The sequence below is a fragment of the Nannospalax galili genome, unplaced genomic scaffold (genome assembly GCF_000622305.1).
Source record: "Nannospalax galili isolate Female #2095 unplaced genomic scaffold, S.galili_v1.0 scaffold521, whole genome shotgun sequence".
NCBI lineage: Eukaryota > Metazoa > Chordata > Mammalia > Rodentia > Spalacidae > Nannospalax > Nannospalax galili.
In genome coordinates, this window is record NW_008344634.1 from 1335334 (window position 1) to 1357289 (window position 21956).

The 21956-nt window shown below is 38.4% G+C and overlaps 1 protein-coding gene and 1 non-coding gene across 2 annotated transcripts in view; one reads left to right on the forward strand and one right to left on the reverse strand.

Annotated features, from left to right (window-relative positions):
* Nucleotides 1–21956, reverse strand: part of Glra2 (glycine receptor alpha 2) — a 231617-nt gene that overhangs the window by 51600 nt on the left and 158061 nt on the right. The gene's annotated exons all lie outside the window — the stretch shown is intronic.
* Nucleotides 20825–20950, forward strand: LOC115071668. Its single transcript, XR_003850772.1, has one exon. It is a non-coding gene; the product is annotated as a small nucleolar RNA SNORA28 (small nucleolar RNA).

The following is a 21956-nucleotide window of genomic DNA, read 5'->3' on the forward strand; positions in this document are numbered from 1 at the left end:
GTTGTTTTTAGAGGAATGACCCTCAACAGTATTACTCTTTTTTACAAGCAAAGGACTTGAAAAGCACTGGGCAAGAACAAATTATGCGGGATGAATGGCTAAATGGATGAATGATTGATTGAATGAATAAATGATTGAACAGGGAAATGCATTTTCTACACAGCAGAACAGTTGTAGAGCTGAATTCCCAGCGACTGTGAAGGCATGCACAAGACCTGCAGAAGGTCAAGTCAGACAAAATCTTAGCATGGAAGGGTGGGTGCAGGAGTGAAGGATGGGCCCACTGCTCTGGCTGAGGAGCTATTGGCATTTGACAGCTGCTGGGAAAGGAAGAGTCAGTTTTCTTTGTGAGTGTGACCCCTGGTAGGTTGACCATGCTTCAGGGCAGATTTCATGCACTAGAGTATTTGAACTACACAAACTGGACACAGTGGGTTTGAAAAAAAAAAAAAAAGCACATAGACTTTGATAGCCTAAGGCTGAGATCCTAGCAGACAGCCCGAGAGGGTGGGTTCAGACCTCCATCAGCGTAGTGGCTCTGATCTCAGCAGACCTCCAGAGAGTCCTGAGTTCTGGCCTGCCTCTGCCCTCCCTCCAGCAGAGGGCCTGAGAATGCAAAGGACTGTCTGAGAGACCCCAATCCTGCTTCCACGTGGTGGTGAGCCTCCCCTAATTGTGCCACACACATCCACCTACATTGGATTTTGTGAGGCCCCTCCCAAGGTCCCAGGGCAGATCTGGCTTTGGTAGGCTAACGGTGAGATCCTAGCAGACAGCCTGAGAGTGTGGATTCAGATCTCCATCAGGGTAGGATGACTAAATTCACCAGATGGACAAGTACTGGGGAACGGTAGGGGGTGCCGACACCATGGCAGACAATAGCAGGGAAGACAGAGTAAAAGGGCTATAGTGGGAGGAGGATATGGGAGGGTGCCATCTGGGAAGTGGGTGTATAGATGGATAAGATTGGGATATTCTGTGTGATATACACACAAAAAAATCAACAAATTTAAAAAATGAGTTATATTCGAGGTGGAAGCATAAAAATTTATGTCATGTTAAGTAGTAGAAGTGATAAACATTACCATTGAAATCTACCCCATGACTTTATATCCACACACAGTTGCCAAGGATCCGAGTGCAACCGACCATGACTAGTAATAATCAGATACATAGAAATTAGAGACGCATACACCGACATCTGTTATTAGCAAAAACAATGAGTCGTTCTGTAAAAAACAGTATATTTTAAAATGAAATGAACATCTTTTTTAAAGATTCAGTACTCATTCAATTTTATGTCTTACAGGGTTTATACTGAGTTCAATATTGTATAACTGTATGAATTCAACTGTGAACCTAAAAATTTTATAGCCACTTTTGAAAGAGATGTATCTTTGCTCTGGAAATTGTTACCCAGTATGTTAAAGCTGTAATGAAATGCTTCTTCAAAAAATAAAAATAATCAACGAATAAAAAAATGAGTTATATTTGAGGAAGAAGCATAAAAATTTGCTTCATGTTAATTAGTAGCGGTAAAAAATATTACCATTGAAATCTACCTGATGACTTTATTTATATTCATGCTCAGGTGCCAAGGATCTCAGAAAGTAATCGACTGTGACTAGTAATAGTCAGATATATAGAGATTAGAGACGCATGTGCAAACATCTAAGTGTTAGTAGCATTAAAAATGAATTTTTCTGTATGAAACAGTATATTTTAAAATGAAATGGAGATTTTTTTTTTGGTCTTTTTGAACAGGGTCTCCCTGTAGCTCCAGCTGTCCTGGAACTCACTATGTAGACCAGGCTGGCCTTGAACTCACAGAGATCTGCTTGCCTCTGCCTCCCAAGTGCTGGGACTACAGGAGCGTGCCACCACGCCCGGCTCAGAGATCTTTTTTAAAGTTTAAGACCTCATTCAATTTTATGTCTTATAGGGTTTATACTGAGTTCAATATTGCATAACTGTATTAATTTAACTTTGAACCTAAAATTTTATAGTCACTTTTGAAAGAGATGTATCTTTCCTCTAGAAATTGTTATCGAATATGTTAATGCTGTAATGAAATGCTTCTTCTAATCATGTGGTTATTAAATAAATAATTAATAAAACAACAACACTACAGGACTTTAAGACACAGATTAACACCAACTCAGTAATAGTAGGGGACTTCAATACCCCACTTTCTCCATTAGAAAGGTCAACTGGACAAAGAATAAACAGAGAGACGTCTGAATTAAATGATACCAATGATACCATACATCAAATGGACCTAACAGACATCTTTTGAATATTCCACCCAAGCACCAAAGAATACACTTCCTACTCAGCACCCCATGGAAGTTTTTCAAAAATTGACCACATACTGGGCCACAAAACAAACCTCAACAAATACAAAAAAATTGAAATAGTCCCATGCATTCTATCAGACCACAATGCAATAAAGCTCAAAATCAACACTCAACAAAGCCGTAGGCACTACATGAACTCGTGACGACTGAACAACACACTCCTAAACAATGGGTGGGTGAAAGGAGAAATTATGAAAGAAATGAAAGGATTCCTGGAATTCAGCAAAAAGGACACTACAACACAACACAACCTCTGGGACACATTAAAAGTAGTCCTAAGAGGGAAGTTTATAGCTCCAAGTGCCTACACTAAAAAAAAAAAAAATTAGAAAGAGCCCAAACAAATGACCTAACACTGTATGATTGGAGATTGATTTTATAACCTGCCACTATACTGAAAGTGTTGAACAGTTCTAGGAGAGTTATTGTGGCAGGTTATAAAATCAATCTACAAAAATCATTAGGCTTTCTATATACCAATAAGCATTTGGAGAAAGAATATAGGGAAATGCTCCCATTCACAATTGCTGCAAAAAAATTAAAATATCTTGGAATAAATCTGACAGAAGACACCAAAGATCTCTATAGGATATTTTAAAGATGTATCTGGCTGGAGAGATGTCTTGGCAGTTAAGAGCATGAATTGCTCTTGCAGAGGGCCTGTATTTGCTTCCCAGCACCCACATGGCAGCTAATAACTGTCTGTAGCTTCAGTTCCAAGGGATCCAGTGGCCTTTTCTGCCCTCTGTGGGTATTGCACAATATTGGTGCACTTACATACATGCAGGCAATACATTTCATGCACCTAAAATAAAATAATTTTTTTAAAATATTACTTAAAAGCAATATATAGATTCAGTGCAATCCCAACCAAAATCCCCATGACATAATTCAAAGAATTTGAAAAACCTATCCTCAAATTCATATGGAGGCACAAGAGACACCCGATGGACAAAGCAACCCTGAGCATAAAAAGCAATGCAGTGGGGATTACTATACCGGATCTCAAAGTATACTGCAGAGGTATAGTGATAAAAACAGCATGGTACTGGCACAAAAACAGACATCTAGATCAATGGAGCATCACTGAAGCTCCAAACCTGAGTACACTCAATTTCAGCCACCTGATATTTGACTGATGCCAAGAACACAAAATGGAGGAAAGACAGCATCTTCAACAAATGGTGCTAGCAAAACTGGATCTTCAGCTGTTGAAATATGGAACTAGATCCTTATCTTTCACCTTGCACAAAGCCAACTCCAAATGGATCAAAGACCTCAGTGTGAAACTGGAAACCCTGAAACTATTAGAAGAAAATATTGGCAGTAACTTACAAGATATAAGTGTAGGAAAGGATTTTCTAAATCAGACAGAAGTTGCTCAGGAATTAAGGTCAGCAATCAACAAATGGGACCTCATTAAACTAAAAGGTTTCTGTACAGCAAAAGAAACAATCAAAAAAGTGAAGAGAATGGGAAAAAAATCTTCGTCAGTGACATGTCTGACAGAGGTTTAACATCCAGAATATATAAAAAACTCAAAAAACAAAGAATTGAGAAACCAAATGACCAATGAAAAGATGGGCTAAAGATCTAAATAGAGAGTTCTCAAAGGAGGAAATAAAGATGGCTAAGAAACATCTCAAAAACTGTTCAACATCATTAGTAATTAGAGAAATGCAAACTAAACCACCCTAAGGTATCACCTCACCTAAATCAGACTGGCTAGGATCAAGAGCACAAATGATACCAAATGCTGGCGAGGATGTGGAGAAAGGGGAATGCTCATTCACTGCTGATGGGATTGCAAACTCGTGCAACCTCTATGGAAAAGAGGGGGGAGAACTCTTACAAACCTAAAAATGAACCTACCACTTCTTGGCATATCCCCAAAGGACTCTTCCTATTGTAGAGACACTTGTACAACCATGTTGCTGCTCTTTTCACAATAGCTAAGAGATGGAAGCAACCTAAGTGTCCCTCATCTGATGAGTGGTTAACAAAAATGTGGTATATTTACAGAATGGAGTTCTATTCAGCAGTAAAGAAAGATGAAATCATGAAATTTGCAGGGAAGTGGATGGATCTAGAAACTGTTATACTAAGTGACATAACACAGACTCAGAAAAACAAACGATATATGTTCTCCCTCATATGTGAATCCTAGTACCAAATCCTTTTAAATTCCAGGTCCTTTTAATAAGATGATGCTCTACAGCAGTCCTTTCTGTATGAAATAACTACCATCATCACAACTTCAAGCTGAGCCTGACCGCTAAACATCATCACAATTGGGCTTGTTGACAGTTGTGCTCATTCATTAAAAGATGGCCAAGCAGTCATTCGACCCTCATTGGGGTATCCAGCCACTCTTTCCAGCCAACTGTATGTAATTTGACCCTAATCACACATGGCCTCCTGGATTTGGGGAGGGCTAAAGTATACAATCTGGGGAAGGCTATGAAGAGAAGGTATGACCCATGCTGGGTAAAAGGCTTCCAGTGTGCATACCCTCAGATCATACATACATCTCAGCACCCCTCAGTTATCTTGAAGCCTTTGGGAGGGAACTGACACTGATTCTAACCACTCCAACAGCTATCAAAATACCTGAAAGCAAATCCTGAATCCATCACTCTAGAGCCCAGCCTTGGAAGACAAAAGAAAAATGAGGAGGAACCCAACAGAGGGATGCTTTTGGAAGCCTTTGTCAAGAAATTCCAATGGACTTTCATATGAACATTTGAAAATTCCCATGTTCTGACTTTTTTCTAGTTCCCTGTCTAGAACTTATAATGCTAATTACTCTTGCCTTTACTTCTCCTAGTCATGATTCAAGGACATTCTTTTCCCCTCCAGTAAGTTATGCAATTTGGGATAGTCCCACTGGAGGGGTACTCCAATTGCCTCACCCCGTGTCCCTGTTCAGCATGGAAGAAGCCAGAGCAGTCTGTGTCCTGATTCCCTATTGGCAACTTGGGGAACCTCTTCAGAGGATGGTGTGATAAGAATAGGAGGTAGGACTTGGCTAGGCAGTTAGGGTAAAAAGACCCCAAAGAAAAGTAGCCAGTTTCTTGGCTAAAAGTTAAAATGTCCTTGTGCCTCTTAGCAACATACTCTGTTCCAAAGGCAAAAAATATTGAAAATATTTAGGGAGCTTGTATATAATCCTTAACAGATTTTAGGGTTACCTCTTCTGAGGGGGGAATGTTAGAGTAGCCAAAAGCCCTATAAAATAAATAAATAAATAAAAGAAGAAAGAGTACATGAAGTTATCAGAAAAAGGTGATGGGGAGATATGGGAGGAGTTGGAGGGGAGTGAGTGGGCATGTAATTGATCAAAACACCTTATATACATGTATGAAATTCTCAATGTTATATATGTAAATAAAAAATAAAATAATTAAAAAGCACATGAATTTGCATGGGTATGGAGGTAGTGGTGGATCTGGGATAAGATTGGAGAGGAGGAGTGAGTAGGATCAAAATACACTAAGTGAAACTCTCAAAGAATTAATAAAATATATTTAAAATAACGAAACTATATACTATTATGCACAATTTCATAAGCTTGATGCTTCCAAGAATAGAGTATAGTGAGTTTCTAATTCTCTCAGTCTACTTGGAATTCCTGAATGCTTTTCCTTAGCAAGCAATAATTTGTCTTGTACTTGCTCATCTGGAGAAGTCCTATTCTATGATAATAGAACATTACTAATCACAGTATTCCCAGTTATATATTATTCAGATAGCCTGTAAATGTTTTAAGACCTCATAATGAGAAGAATTTGTCAATGCCTGAGATATATTCATACCCAGAGCGAATCCCAGTATAACTGACCGTCATTCCTTCCATTCCTGATATTTACAGCATTCAGTCATTTCTAAACCTTTTCCCCATCTTCTGGTCATCTGCAGGCTCAGCACGTTTTGGGTTTCTTTTATAGCTACTCATAAATGAATCCTTTCAGTCTCTTAATCATTTTGGTTGGTCTCTGAGTTTCCTTCAAATCACGAACACTTTTCCAGCACTGAAGTGCTGACATTAAATGCATTATTCACATGGACTTAGAGGGCATCGGGAGATGTCTCTTACGTACAATGCGACGTCCCTTGGTGTTGGTCTCTCAGGACCGAAATTCCTTTTTGTTTTTTTTGCTTTTATCCCACTCTAAAGTCAGATTCTCTCCCTTTGGCTGCTAATCCTTAGATGTTCTTAGCTTACATCTTTTCCTGTCACATTCTTTTTATGAGTCTTGGGCTTACATGATCCCTTCTTGAACTACTTCACTAGAAACTTACAAGATAGTTTTTCAATGACAATTACTCTCTGGAAATACTGCTATGATTCACTGACTTGGTTTCTTTTCAGGCATTTTTGTGTTTTAAAAAATATTTTTAGGTTTTAGTTTTTCGAGACAGGGTCTTCCTATATAGGCCAGGGTAGCCTGGCACTCACAATCATCCCCCAGCCTCCAGATAGCTGGGATTATGGGCATATCTGCCACCATGACAAGTCTCTTTTTAAGAACATTTAATTGAGCTTCCAGGCTAGAAAGATGGCTCAGTAGTTAAAGAGCACTGGCTGCTCTTCCAGAGGACTCAGGTTCAGTTCTCAGCATCCACATGGAGGCTAACAACCATCTGTAACTCCAGTTCTGGGGCATTGCATAGCACAGGTGTACGTACATACATGCAGAAAATACACTCATACACATAAAATAAAAAATAATAAATTTTTAAAAATTATCAAGGAATACTTAATTAAACTGGAGAGATGGCTTAGCAGGTAAAAGTGTTTACTGTGTAACTCCACAACCTGAGTTTGTACCCTGCATCTATGGTGGAAAGAGGGAGCCAATTCCAGAAAGCTGTCCTTTAACCTCCACATGTATGCATGGTAGACATATCCCGGGGAGGGGGAGAGAGAGAGAGAGAGAGAGAGAGAGAGAGAGAGAGAGAGAGAGAGTAAATAAAATAAAATTAAAAAGCAAAACATTTCAAAGAACACTATTTAACTAAGAAATGAACAAGAATAACAGAGGTTTCTGGCTTACTAGTATGTGGAAGGCACTATAGTAGGTGCTGTGAAAAGGAAAACAAAAGATAAAAGATGACTAAAATGCTTGTTAATTCTTCCCTAGACTTCTCATCTTATACGTCTAGGGACCTTATTCACACTTTGTATCATCACATAGATCAGGAAGCAGTAAATAATGGCCTAAAGATCATCAGATTTGGCCCATTAAATGTCTTCCAAGTATTTATTGGAACACAGCCATACTTGCTTAGTTTCACACTGCTTACCGCTGTTTATACTACAATGGTGCAGCTGAGTTGTTGTGACATAAATTAAACGGCCAACAGAGCCTAAAACACGATACAGTCCTTTACAGCAAATGTTTTCCAGCACCTAATGTGGGCTGTAATATTGTCTGGTTTGTTTCATTGGTTAACAAACAGATACTCCATCAAGGTGAACAATCACATGGATGTGTAACTGATAGGAAGTGGTAAGTTCCAATCTCCTGGTGAAATACCAAGAGATTGTTACCAGAGAAATCAGGAAAAGCTGTATTCCTCCATGATGAGGCAACTGATTTGAGCCTCGAAAAAAAGCAGGACTTTGAACAGTAGAAGCTGTAAAGGCAGAGCTATGGAGATAAGAGAGTGAATGGTGGGTGTACCCAGTGGATTTGTGGTACAGTACACTCTGGGGGCGTGGGAGTGATACAGGAAGATAGGTGTAGTCCAGCAGAGAAGAAATTGAAAGGCAGGCAGATGGATTTGAAGTTTGAGAGACCTCATAAAGATGGTTTCTGAATGGTCATTTTCAAATGACCATTTGGTCAAATGACCAAATAAGGTATGGGCACATAAGTGTTTTCATAACTTTCCTACGGTTCTACAAAAGCAAATGTGTTAGCAAACCCAGTACTTTCCTTCCTTATGGGACTATCTCTCCTTCTCTTGACACTTTCAACTGCTACACAGGGCTGGTTCTCTTTTGGATTCTCTACTCATGTCTGTGAATCCTCTATGGGACCTCTTCTTCCATTTCTTGTGTCCCTTGAATTCTTTCTGCTTCAATTTCCATCCTTCAATTTCATATCCTTAATTCATCCACTTGTGTATATTTCTTATTTCTGTGTATTTGGGGGTGTTAGAAATGGTGGTGGTGGTGGTGCCGGTGATGTATGTCTGTGTCTGTTTGTCCTATAGCAGAGATTTGCCAAGTTCCTGTGAATCTCATTTCCTGTGCCAGTAAACTGGATTTTCCAGTCCACTTCAATACACAATAGAATGTGGCAAAAATTGTGCATGCTATTTGAGAGCCTGTAAAATCTTCTTTAGTATTTAACCCTTCTACAGCTACAGTTGGTGTCAGTCATTCAAGATGGCAGTACTATAAAACGGAAGAGGCCAGGATCTCCAAAAGACCTAGGGTAACTTCCTCCAGTTTAGAGTAGAACATGAAAGGATCATTTATAGTTTATAGTATTAATCCACAAATATCAGGGCTTTGTGTTTCCAAAGCTCCCTAATCCATTCCCAGCCCTGACATCTCCTGTGTACCTGTGCTAAGTTCTAAGATGCCTACAGTTAGTATTTACTTAATCAGTTTAATTAGATGTTCCTTCCTCCATTCATTTCACTAGATTCTTTTCACAAGCAACTCTGGTTTCATCACTTCTTTCCTTACCCTCACTTCTAACACTTAGTCCATTGGACAGGCTCCACATTTCTGTCTGCAACTTGTATTTACTCTTTACTCTTCATTCCAAAGATGTCAGCACAATTCCAGCTATTAACACATAGACCTGGCTATTGTCATAACAGGTCCCTCTGCATTCAGTTCCTTCTAGTGGCACTTTGTCCTTTTGCTTCTGTGAGATGAAGTTCCAAACACCAAGTTCAATTGGAAACACATGTGCTTAGGAATCACTATGATTGCCTATTGCAAGCTTTGATATTCAAGATCCTGCACCGCATCTGTCTGTCCTTATAATTCAACTTCATCCCACTCTTTCCTAACACAAACTCTGCACCTTGTTTAAGCAATCCTACTTATCCCCAAGGAAGCCAACTCCATTCCTGCTATGACTCATTGTTTATACCAGTGGATCCCAAGTTGGGGGAGTGATTTTTCACATTAGGGGAAATTTGGTAATGTGTACAGATATTGTTTCTTGACACAACCACAGAGCGGTGCTATTAGCATAGGTCAGGGATGTCGCTAGACATGTTATAATGTCAAGGACTTCATCAACCACAAATTATTTAGCCCAAATGTCACTAATTCTGAGGTTGGAAAAACCCCAAGCTCAGGAAAGAAAAAAAATTCTCCCAACATCCTGATATTTATGTCTAGTCTAGTGAATCCTATTTAGGTGTGATGTTATTCCCAAGGACATTCAGGAATATATAAAGATGAAGCAGGTAGTTCTAGAGGTACAAGCCAACGAGGTTGCTAAATAGTCAACATATCACAGGACAGTTCTCCATGACAAAGAATTACTTAGTGCCAAATGTGAATACTGTTATAAGCTTGGGAAACCCTGGCCCAAACTCTTTTCCCATTGTGTAAAGTTTCTCTACATTTTCTTCCACCTGTTTATTTCCAGATAATTCCTTAAAGAAGACTTATCAAATTCTATCTTCAGTATGACACTTTCTCTTCCCACAGTAATCTCACTCATCTTTAGAGTTTATAAGGCATCTACAGTTAGATGATCCAATTTAGTATTCATTTATATGTGTTTTATCCACCCAAATGAAGTATAGAATATTTGTATGACCAAAAAATTCAATACATTTTCTATCATCTTAGCCACAGAGGACACATCTTTCTGCATTTAGTAAATGCCTTATAAATTTCTTTTAATTAACAAATTGTCCAAGATGTACATAAATTCAAATCACTTTCACAATCACTATTTTATATGAAGAGTAAGCTACCACAAAATAAAAAGACAACTAAATGGGAGGAAAATTTAGCTAGTGTATTTTTACAGCTGAGAGCTAATGGTGTTCATATTACTCCTCATTTGGTTTCTCTAAGGAAAAGAAGTTTTATTATTTTCATAGCCTTACTACTCGTATCGTTTACGAATTTATCTGCTGGAAAAGAGAGCCGATCAGGCGGTTTAGGTTTTCATGATGATAGCTAAGCATTTATCTGTTGTAATTCCATGGTTGTTTTTATCATCATATGGTCGTTCTTTAGAGCTGTTTTATTGAAGTATTTTTAATACTCTGGACATTTTTGAAAACTTGAGAATGTTTTCTACAGCCAGGGTTTTTATTGAATACACACTGAATTCCGTTTTCAAAGTAGAAAACCAAATCCTGAGTTTCTTTACTTCAGCCCTCCAATTTGTTTTCTGTGTTCAGACATGACAGCATTTCCTAAGACATGAAGGCAGTTGTTTATGAGCTGAGGCATAGTCCATCCTATATTTATCCCCAGGACAGAAGAATGGATCATCATTTTACAAGGACTACTCTCTCATTCCTTGGGCAAGCATTCCCATGGGACATTGTGCCAATTAAAGTACATTGCTAGCCACTAGGCTGACTCCAGAGAGCTGTGACATTCTTCCAGAAGCCAATGTAAAGCACTGTTTATAAAGATGTACAGAGAAAAGTTTCCCATTTGGAGGAATTTCACAAGTGAGTATGGTCAACCAAGTATTGTTTTTGTAGGAAAGATATAAAATGCAATTCATAGGACAATCTTGATTTCCCTAGCTATATTCCTCTCTCTCTCTCTCTCTCTCTCTCTCTCTCTCTCTCTCTCTCTCCCTCCTTCTTTTCTTTCATATGTGGGGGTAAGAGGTGTGTATGCACACCCCTGTGGGAGTGTAACATGCCCATTGACACACATGTGGAGGCCAAAGGAACAAGTTAGGGTTGTCTATCACTTTCTGCCTTACTCTTGAGACACGGTCTGTCACTGAACCTGAAGCTCGATATTTCGGCTAGGATGACTGGCTGGTCAGCAAGATCCCAGTATCTGCCTATCTCTGACTTCCAACATTGGAATTACAGACATGTACATCCAAGCCTGTCTTTTACATGGGTGCTAGGAATTTCAGCTCAGATCCTCTTGCTTTCACAGCAAGTGCTCTTACCCACTGGGCCTTCTCCTCAGCCCTGTTTTTTGTTTCTTTAACAACAGTGATCTCTCACATTTTCCTGCCTGAGTGTATGTTTAATGATTATCAATTTGTGCTCAAAAAAGTACAAATCATTGCCACAGCAGAATGGAAGCTTTTGTGCTCTATACAGTATAATTTAATTTTATTTAATTTAGAAGGGAAACATTTGAAATTAACCTTGATTAATTCTTGTTGAAATGAAGGATACCCATTGGCCAGCATAGCCTGAAGTGTGCTTCCATTATAAGGAACAGAAAGAAGTCTTTGGTAGTTCTAATAACTAGTCTCTTATTGAGTTCTATGAAGTTTATTAAATGCATAGCAAAATCTTACAATGCTAGAAGTCAACAGACACGGAAATGAAAATTCTGGCTTTGCTTTTCTGTTTTGTCTCTTATCTATACTCATTCATTATATTATCAAAAATATAGATAATCAAATTAATTGTGCTGCCAAAGACTCATGGTGTACAATTTTGTCTAGGTCATTTCAGGGCCAAGCTGCCATTTTTATTGTCCAATTAAGGAGCGCACACCTGCTGTTTAATGCCTAGAAAAAATCAGATTTCCTTGGCAAAGGGGGAGAGGAATAGCATTGCCTGTCTGGCCTAGTCCAGTATCCCAACTCTCACCTATTTCCTCTTCATATCTGATGTTCTTGGATTCTAGACAAAGTAGTTTAAAAACACAACTCTTATGAAAGTGTTATGTACATAAATAACCATTGGGTGGCAGTGCCTCCCAGCCTGGTATCTGTATGAATCAACCAGTTACAGAAGATCCTGAAAAACGTTAGGAAATCCATTAGTTTGTTGGGCATTGGGCGCTGCACAAACTTAGTTAGCTGATATTATTTATAAAGATGAATAGGTTTCTCTATATTGCAGTGTCAAGAAACTGTTCAAAGCAGGTCAAGAAAGCTATATATCTATGTGGCTTGGGCGGAGGAAAGAGAGGTACCAGAAGCACAAAACTGCCTACCACCACCAAATAGACAAGAAACACCAGATAATAGTCACTGTTAGATGTATCATAGCTCTACTCTGCAGAAATGTTCCCTCATTTTTTTTTGCAAATATAAGCATCTGGGGACAGAGTTGTGGCTCATGGAAGGGAGGAAAGAGGACCCAGGAACATCTTCCCTGTGCTAGTATCTGTCATATTTCATTACATTTTAAGCCAATAAGCATATTGGCATAGCCTGCTTCCTGTGGCAGCACCTTCAGAGACAAAACAAATGATACAAATGACAAAAATTGGTTCTCTAGTTAGGTCAGAAATGAGAAGTGGGGGTCAGTAGCTAACTGCTGCCCACTGTTAGAAAAAGGAAAAAAAATGAAGAAAAGAACAAAAGAGCAAGCTAAATTTTCCCAGATATTTATGTAGCCAGTGTAGGCACATGTTGGGGTATAGAAGCATCCTTGGGGCTTGGCCAGCTTGTATTTGAATCCTAGCTCAACACCCAATGCATTTCGGAAACATCACTTAACTTTTTGGAGTCTCAGATTCTTCATACTGAGGTAGTGGCCCGAGGATTCCAGTCCCATGGGGTGAGCGAATGATTGAATAAGACACATGATGCAAATCTTAACACTCATTTAGCTGTTTGGAGATGCTCGGTCTCATTGGTTTGCAAGGGATGAGCTTCTGACGACATTGCATAATTTAAAACTTGCATAATTCAAGGCAATGCTCCCCAGGGGAATAAATGTAAAACAGAATCTGTTGTATTTCATGTTCTATGCATGCATTAAAACTTTATTCATATTTTTATATAATCCTATTTTAAATTCACATAATCTAAGTTCACATGGAATGGAATCTCATTGGAGTGAATACCCTGTATGCCATGAAGCCTGCTATATTTCATACAACCCTGAGTCCCCACACAAAGCAATCAAATATACACAAAAGCAAAAACAAAAAACAAAAACCCATAAAATAAAACAAACCATCACAGTCATCAACAAAAATCTTTCAGTACACAACTCTGGCTTAGCTATCTGTTCTAAGGATAAGAAAATTGAGTTTACTCATTAACTTTACCAAACTCATCTAGCCTGGCTTGACTGCAAACTGTGCTTTTCCAGTTCACTGACCCCTGGGGAACCTCTCTCTCCCTCTCTTTATGGGGGTGAGTGGCAATTACTCATAGACTGCGGTTTTACTGGATGACACCCACCAGCTGTTAAAGAAAGGTAAGAAAGTGCATGCCCTGGCACGGGCATGAAAGAAGGAGGAACACTCTCACATCTGCGGCCACAGACGTGCTGTGGATTGTAAGTGTTCAAAATGAAGATGAGCACTGTGTTTTCATTTTCTTTCTCAGAAATGCATGCTGCCTATCATTGTACTGCCATTTACATTTCTTTATTTACTTCCTAACTCGACCCTACCCCAGGTTCAAATTTCGCACTTATGAGCAAGGAAGGAGAGAAGAGAACACTAATTGTTAAAATGCTAGTCTAGGGGCTGGTGATATAGCTCAGTTGGTCGGAAGCTTGTCTCCCAAGTATGAGGTCCCAGCTTCAATCCTGAATACTGTGCTCATCTCCAGAACCAAGAATGGTGGCATATCACTAATACCAGAACTCAGGAGGGGAGGCAGGAGAATCAGAAACTCAAGAGATCCTGTCTTTAAAATAAATCTAGTTCTAGTTTTTTAGACTATATCCATTGCATTAGGTTCATGTGAAAATAATGTTTTCTCCTGCTTCCCATCTTATAGGCCCCAGACAAGGGGTTTGGTGGAAGGGAAAGTATAAAGGAACTGAGATGTCTTCATGACATCTCAGATGACTTCGAGTCTCTGAACCTGCTATAGCCCATAGAATGGGAGGGGAGGCCAGATCAGGAAGGCAGCACTGGATATGCCCCCTCACTCTTGATCATTTCTGAAACTCAAAACCTTACTCAAGTGAGTAGATGCCAAGTGTTGAATGAACATATGCAAGCTTTTCATCACCCCACAGTGATATTGTGCTCATACTGTAAGGTAATTTTTGAGGTGACTGATGGATAAGCTATGTAGAGAATAGGTAATCCTGGGTGACAATTTGGGACTATCTTGGAAGCCCAGTTTAATCTGCAGTAATAAAAATGTCATTTCCAAAGAATTCGTCGATTCTTGTGTTAGCTCTGGGGAACAATAAGCCTTCTCCTAGTAATAAGATTCTCAACAATGCCCCTGAATCCTTGCATCCCTGGGATGTGGCAACCTGGAGGTGACAATAGGACTTCTTGTAAGTGAAGTGCTGAAGACTATTTCACATATAAGTATATGGTATGAAATATTTTTTCAACTGGACCGCAGAGTCAGTGGTACCAAGAAGCTTTCCTACACAGCCTCCGTCCTAGTTTACCATCAGCACTGTACTTTAATGTGAACTCACAGTGGAGACTTCAGGTCAGCAGGGATGTCTCCATGGGAGCCAACTTGATAGAAACCTTCCCTTCTTCGCATAGGACTCTAGACACTCAAGCCTAGTGTGTTCTAACCTAAAGCTCTTGAAACTAATCAGCTGCCTGCTGTTTCATGCCATCCAAAGTGAAACTGAAATGCGAAAATTTCAGAGCCCCACCATGCTTCAGGCTCCATGTGGGGAGAAGAAAGGAAAACAAGGAGATACAGGTCAATCAGCGGTTGGCAATTAATGTAGGACAAAAGGCTCTAGCTGTGCTGGTGATTCCACTTTCTGTTAGTGTAAATTACCCAAGGGTCATGTTTCCACTGGGTCTATTTCCTGTCACTGAGCAGCATTTTGATGCAACTCAGCTCCATGCCTCCCCACTTACCACAAAAACCAGAAGCACAAATCACTCACTAATAACTAGATACATATTTGCAATAGATACTAGCCTGAGGGAGTCTGTCAGTAATTAAAAACAAATCCTACAGTTTCTTGAATAAAATGACCTGAATAAATATGGAAGCTTTTTGAAGAAGTGAAAAAGGCCATGCCATCAGGTGGCATTATTATTATTCAATACGGAAGTATACCACATGTTTGAAAGACAAATTTTAAGTGTGAAAAGATTTTGTTTTGGTTCACTGGGCACATCAGTTTCGAATATATCAATTGCACATATCGCTTCAGAGAATTTAGATCAGTTTGAGTCTCATGGTAGGAATCGGTCTTGTAGGATTTTAGAAACGAAGAGGAGATCAATTTGAGTCTCATGGAAGGAATCAATCCTGTAGGATTTTAGAAACGAAGAGGAAGCAGCAGAGCTGTGACTGAGGCTTTAGTGAGATGCCTAGCATGTGAGTCTTGGGCCAGACTTTGGTGGACTTTGCAAACTTGGCCACAACCTTTCTCCTCCCTGGATCTCAATTTCCTCTTTTATGAGATATAAGGCTTAGGGGTGATTATTTCGAAGGATTCTCCTTTGTAGGATTCTGTGACTCAAGGGAAAGAAAATGGGATGAGGGAAGAAAGCAAGTCAATAGCAGTATGGAGTTTGAATGTGAAGATGATAGGACCTATCGGTCCTAGTAGCAGCCTCCAGTCCCACCACCATGCCTTCTTAACACTTTTAGTGTCATCTGATAAGGTATATTCATTGAACATCTCTAAGTACCAAAGTAGAACTTTCATAAAATGGAAAAAAGTTACTTGCTTAGAAACAAATGGCATGGACATTAAAAAAAAAAAAACAATTGCCTATGTTAATGCCATAATAAATCTTCAAATGATGAGGTGGGGAGAGGAACAAAGAGGATTCCAAATATTGGGCACTGAGTGTCCTAATCCTGCCTTGCTTCTTCCTATTTCTGTAACTTAATTAAGATGCTTAATGACTCTGACTTATCAAATGAGACATAGGTTAATCATGGAGGTCACCTCACAGCTTTGCTATAAGGTTTCAAGTGCACATGAAGCAACAAGTAGGCAGAACTTAGAACTGGGCTTGGCATCTTACAAGTGCTCAAACAAGTGAACTGTCATCATAATGGTGAAATTAACCTCTTATATTTACAAAATGTGTTTAAAATCAATGTCTTTTATTGCAAAGCAGTAAGAATAATAGTGTCCTCCAATTTAAGATCTTCATTAAAATTAAACATGAAAGTCAGTCTCCTGTGACTTCTTCCTGTGACTTCTTGGACAAGAAGCAATCAGGAGATTTGGGAGCAGCTGCTCTACCCTGAAATCAATGTTATCAGTGTGTGTGTGTGTGTGTGTGTGTGTGTGCGTGCGTGCGTGTGTGTGTGTGTGTGTGTGTGTGTGTGTGTCTGTGTGTGTGTATGGGGGGCGGTAAGTTACCTCCAAAGATGCTTATTTTAAAACTTCCCTTTAGTCTGAAACAGCTGAATTTTACCTTTAAATTTCATACTATTCGTTCAAAACAAAACAAAACTGGGAAAATATATGCCTCTTGAATTTTAAATAAATTGGTTATAAATTCCAGTTTACATTCTCCTAAGTGTCATTAGAGGTACATATATGCTTTCATAGTTCATAATTGATTTTGATGTTTGCTATTAACTTAAGCATTATCCAAATGTATTAATAATGGAGGTAAAATTTAAGGTATATAACTAATAGCGAAGAGCATGAAAACATTAAGTTTATGTATAAGTTCCCCCAAATTTCTCTAACATTATGAAGCATGCTCTCATCATGAGTAAATGATATTATATATACATTGTGTAGGGTACATCTATATTTAAAAAATTTTTATAACTCTTTCTATTACTAATACTATGATTGTGCAGATATACAGAGACCAATGATCTTGAGAGATTTTTCTCACTATCAAAGAAGCAAGTTAGGTCTGGTACTAGATTCAGTCTTATTTCCATTGTGACATCACTTATTCATTGTAGCTTTGTAAGTTGGAGCCCATTTTATTCCTCTCACCATCTTACCATTTGAGGATTTGTTATGTGTTCAATATTTCTCTTGCTTGTCCCTACTAATTTTCCTCTGGTGATCTGGGTTATTTAAAGCTAAAGAATAGGATAGCATAGAATACCATAGAATGGAATAGAAAGAAGAGAAGAGAAGAGAAGAGAAAAAAAGAGAGTAGAGCAGAACTCCAGATCTGACACAAATCTAGATCAGCTAATAGACTTCTCTCATTTTTCAGTTGAAATAAGGAAAAGGTAGCTCATGATTGAATTTTTTGGATGCCAAAAAATTCCATGTGTTTCCAAAGTAAACTTGGGTACAGAGCTGTGGGAGCTATTTGGAAGCTTTCTTTAGAACAGAAGGCTCCCATTTGGGCCTATATATGGAGAAATTGAATTGATAGTCATTGAAAATTGCTTTAGCAAAACCAATATTCAATTGGGGTCAATTGAAATGGCCAGAATTTTTATTGCAGAAAGGCAAAAAGAACTAAGGCAGTCTCTTTGCTATTAGATCCAGAGTAGTAACATGAGAGTAGTGGTGCCTTCAGAGCCAGGGAACTGAAGTAGGGGAGTACTAAACACTGATACACAGCACTGTCCACCTTGCTATTTTTCTTTTACACTTGGGCTGATGCTGACTCACATCAACCCAGAAGATTTCAAGTTTCTGGCAGATAACTGCCACTCGATCCTTAATATTTCCACTGTGTCTCCCTCCCTCTGAACAACTTTTTTTTTTGAAGATGAATTCTAAAACAGGAAAAGTTAAGGAAATATTCATCTACCCATTCAACAAATGATTCTTTAGTCCTATGCACTAGAAAAAGACTTGTAGGGATGGGGAGGATAAGGATGGGTAAGAGATTGGAGGGTTACTGTGATCAGAATGCACATTATACATGTATGAAATTGTAAAAGGACAAACTCAGAAAAAAAACCCACCAAAATGATTATGGGAAGGAACATAGAAAAAGAAAATTTAAAGTTTTAAGGTACTACTTTGTTTAGTTTATAAATAGACATTTAAGAAGCTGGATAAAATGGACAGTCTTGCAGAAAAATGTAATTTATAGGAACTGACTTCAAAACTGATTTCAAAATGTAAATTAGGCCAATCATTATGGGGATCACTATGGAGGTTCTTCAAAAAATTAAAAATAGAACTTGTGTATGACCCAGCTATACACTTCTGGGCATGTATCCAAATGAATAAAAATCAGCTTACAGTACAGACACTGTCACATTCATGGTTATTGTAGCAGGATTTACAATAGCAAGTTATGGAATCATCCTAGTTGAGAATCAACAGATGAACGGATAAAGAAATTATACATACATTATATATGTGACCCGTGATGCTTTATTCAACCATTAAAAGGAATGACACTGTGTCATTTACAGGAAAATAGAGGGACTAGAGAGCATCATGTTAAGCAAAATAAGCCAGGCTCAGAAGGTAAAATACTGTGTCTTTTCTCATTTGTAGAGATTAGTGTGGAAGAAAAGAGCATGAAAGATAAAGGAGGGCTATTGGAGACGTGGAACTCTGAAGGGTGGAAAGGAGACAAGAAACAGTAATAGAAAGGGTGAATATACATAAAGTACATTATATTCATGTATAGAAATGTCATAGTGAGACCCATTACTTTGTATAATTAATGTATACTAAAATAAACCCCCAGCAGGCTAAACATAAAAATGAAATATTGGATAAAAAAATCTAAGAACATTTCCCTAGAAGAAACAATAACATTTCTTCAAAGATTATGTTGCTCAAAATATAATTGTACAATCTTTCCTTAGATGAATTAATATGATGTATTATAATAATGGGTTTTTATATAACAAATTATCTCAACATTATAGATTGAATTCTACTTGGTCATAAATTATTTTAATGTTTCATTGAATTGTTTGTCTGTAGCATTTTTACTAATAAGTACATAATATTTCCAGTCATGAACCTCCCCCCTCCATGTATTTTCCCATTTTGTACAAGTAGAAGTTGCAGTTTGCTTATAAAGCAGGTAATCAATGCTTCCCATAGACTTCCTCCAGTGTACAGCTGTGAGATTGGTATTAAATTCTTAAATAATACAGGTCCATGATTTTTCACCTAAATCCCTTAAGATCAGATGCACTTTGGAAATTAAATATTCTGGGTCCTAGAAAGGTAATATGGTGCTAGAGAGATGACTCAGGAGTCAAGAGCACTGGTTTCTCTTGCAGAGGACCTGGATTTAGTTCCCAGCACCCACCCATATGATGGGTGCTAACATCCATCCACAACTCCAGTTCCAGGGAATCAGATGCTTTATTTAGGCCTTCACAGACACTGCAGACACGTGGTGCACATATATATACACAGACAAAACACACACATAAAATGAAAATAAATGAAATATTTTTAAAAATATTATAGTCTCGAAGTCAGCACCAGCTTGATTTCTCCTTGTTTGTTCTACAGCCCATGTATGTAGTGCCCTCAGTGTAGGGTTTTACCATTTAGTTCTGGTGGGTAACCAATAGCAGGGCAATGGCCAGTATTGTTTAAGGGTCTATGGAACCCCTGGTCAACTGCTTCTAGAGAGGGAGTTCATTTCTGGCACTGACCTTTAAAATTTTCATTAGCCTATGATGTCTAGAAAGGGCAATGTCCCCTGTTACAGGATAACTCCTTTTAATCTCTTTTTACGTTACATATGTATATACTTTGAGAGGCTTCTATAATGGTAGGTTTCTATATGGAATTTTCTAAAGGCCTTTAGTTTTACTTATCCCTTCCCATACTCTCTCCTCGGCCCTGCCCTAGCTTCGTCCCCTTCCTCCATTTAATCCCTCTTAGTTTAATGCTTTCGTTTTCCCCTTTCATGGTCCCTGCCAGGAAGTGTCTCTCTGTCCTTCCCAGGAAGACCCCTCTCCTTGTGGTTCTTTATCAAGCTGGTGCTGGATTCAGAGCCTTATCTACACTGGCTGGTGTTCATAGTGCTGGAAGGTGCTATGCATGCTACTGGAAGGAAAAACGTAGTCATCAATTTTACCCAGCTGTGAACAATAACATCTGGCCTGTCAAGATATGCCCATGGCACAAATATTATGGGAGTAACCAACCATTCTCTCTCACTTTTTGGGGGGGTGGATCTAAGGTCCACATCCTACGATGGAGCCCATCCTTCAACATTGATACAGGGCTCAGGGACCTGAGGTAACAGGACATAGGGGAGAACCTAATAAAAGTTATCTATTAAATAATTATCATATTAAACTGACTCTTAATGACTTGCTATATCCATAGATCGATGCATCTCACAACTCTCACCAGAGAACTTGCCTTATGCAACAGGTGGTGATTAACACAGAAACCCACAATTGGCCAATGTGCAGAGAACAAGAGGTTGCAGGGCACTTATCCCTAAATAGGATATCTATATCAAACTCCTGCCTCCTTGCAAGCAATACTCTGTGGCAGATGAACAAATCTATCTGACACAATTTGAGCTTACTATAGCAAGAAAGCTTAACCTATTCTGGTGTTCTCTTTCCCATGAGACAACCAGCTATATAGGCTCAAAAAGTATTCCGAAACAAAGTAAAACAAAACTTCCAAGGCTCAGGGATCATTGTGGAAGAGGGAGTGAAAAGCTTGAAAGAGCCAGAGGTGATGGATAACCACAAAGTAAGAGAGTTTTCCAGATAGCAGGTCAGTTACTCATACAAACTCACAGCAATGGTTACAGCACACGCAAATCCCATGCAAGCTCAAACCAGACAAAATCCCAGCATACACTTGAAAATATGGGTAAGAAACTCCAATCCTACCCAAGGAAATTGTGGCAACAGATGGCTGCTGGGAGAGGCAGAGATAATCTCTTTCAAGCATGAGACCCTTGGTAGGTTAACCAGGCTCTGGTAGATGGACCCACATTGAAGAATATTTCGAGGCACAAATTAGATTCTATAGGCCACCTTATAAAATATATATACATATATATATAATACATCTATAAGAGAGTACACTAAATTGGGTGGGGAAAATAAGGGGAAGGTGAGGATAGGTGAGGGACTCTAAATACCATCAAATTATATTGTATAAAAATTGCAAAAATTCAATAAAATGTTATCATAGTCCTTATTAAAATACGGTGAGATTTTTAAAAATTATTTATTTAATAACCATATAATTAGAAGAAGCATTTCATTACATCAGCACTGATATATTCAATAACAATTTCCAGAGCTAAGATGCATCTCTTTCAAAATTGGCTGTAAATTTTTAGGTTTACAGGTGAATTAATACAGTTATACAATATTGTACTCAGTATAAACCTGTAAGATATGAAATTAAATGAGATTTTAAACTTTAAAAAAGATCTCCATTTCATTATTAAAATACACAGTTTCATACAGAAAAATTCTTTTTCAATGCAATTGACATTGGATGTTTGCACATGCATTTCTAATCTCTAAATATCTGATTATTACTAGTCACAGTTGGTTACTTTCTGAGCTTCTAGGCATCTGAGCATGGATATAAAGTCATCAGGTAGATTTCAATGGTAATGTTTTTCACATCTACTAATTA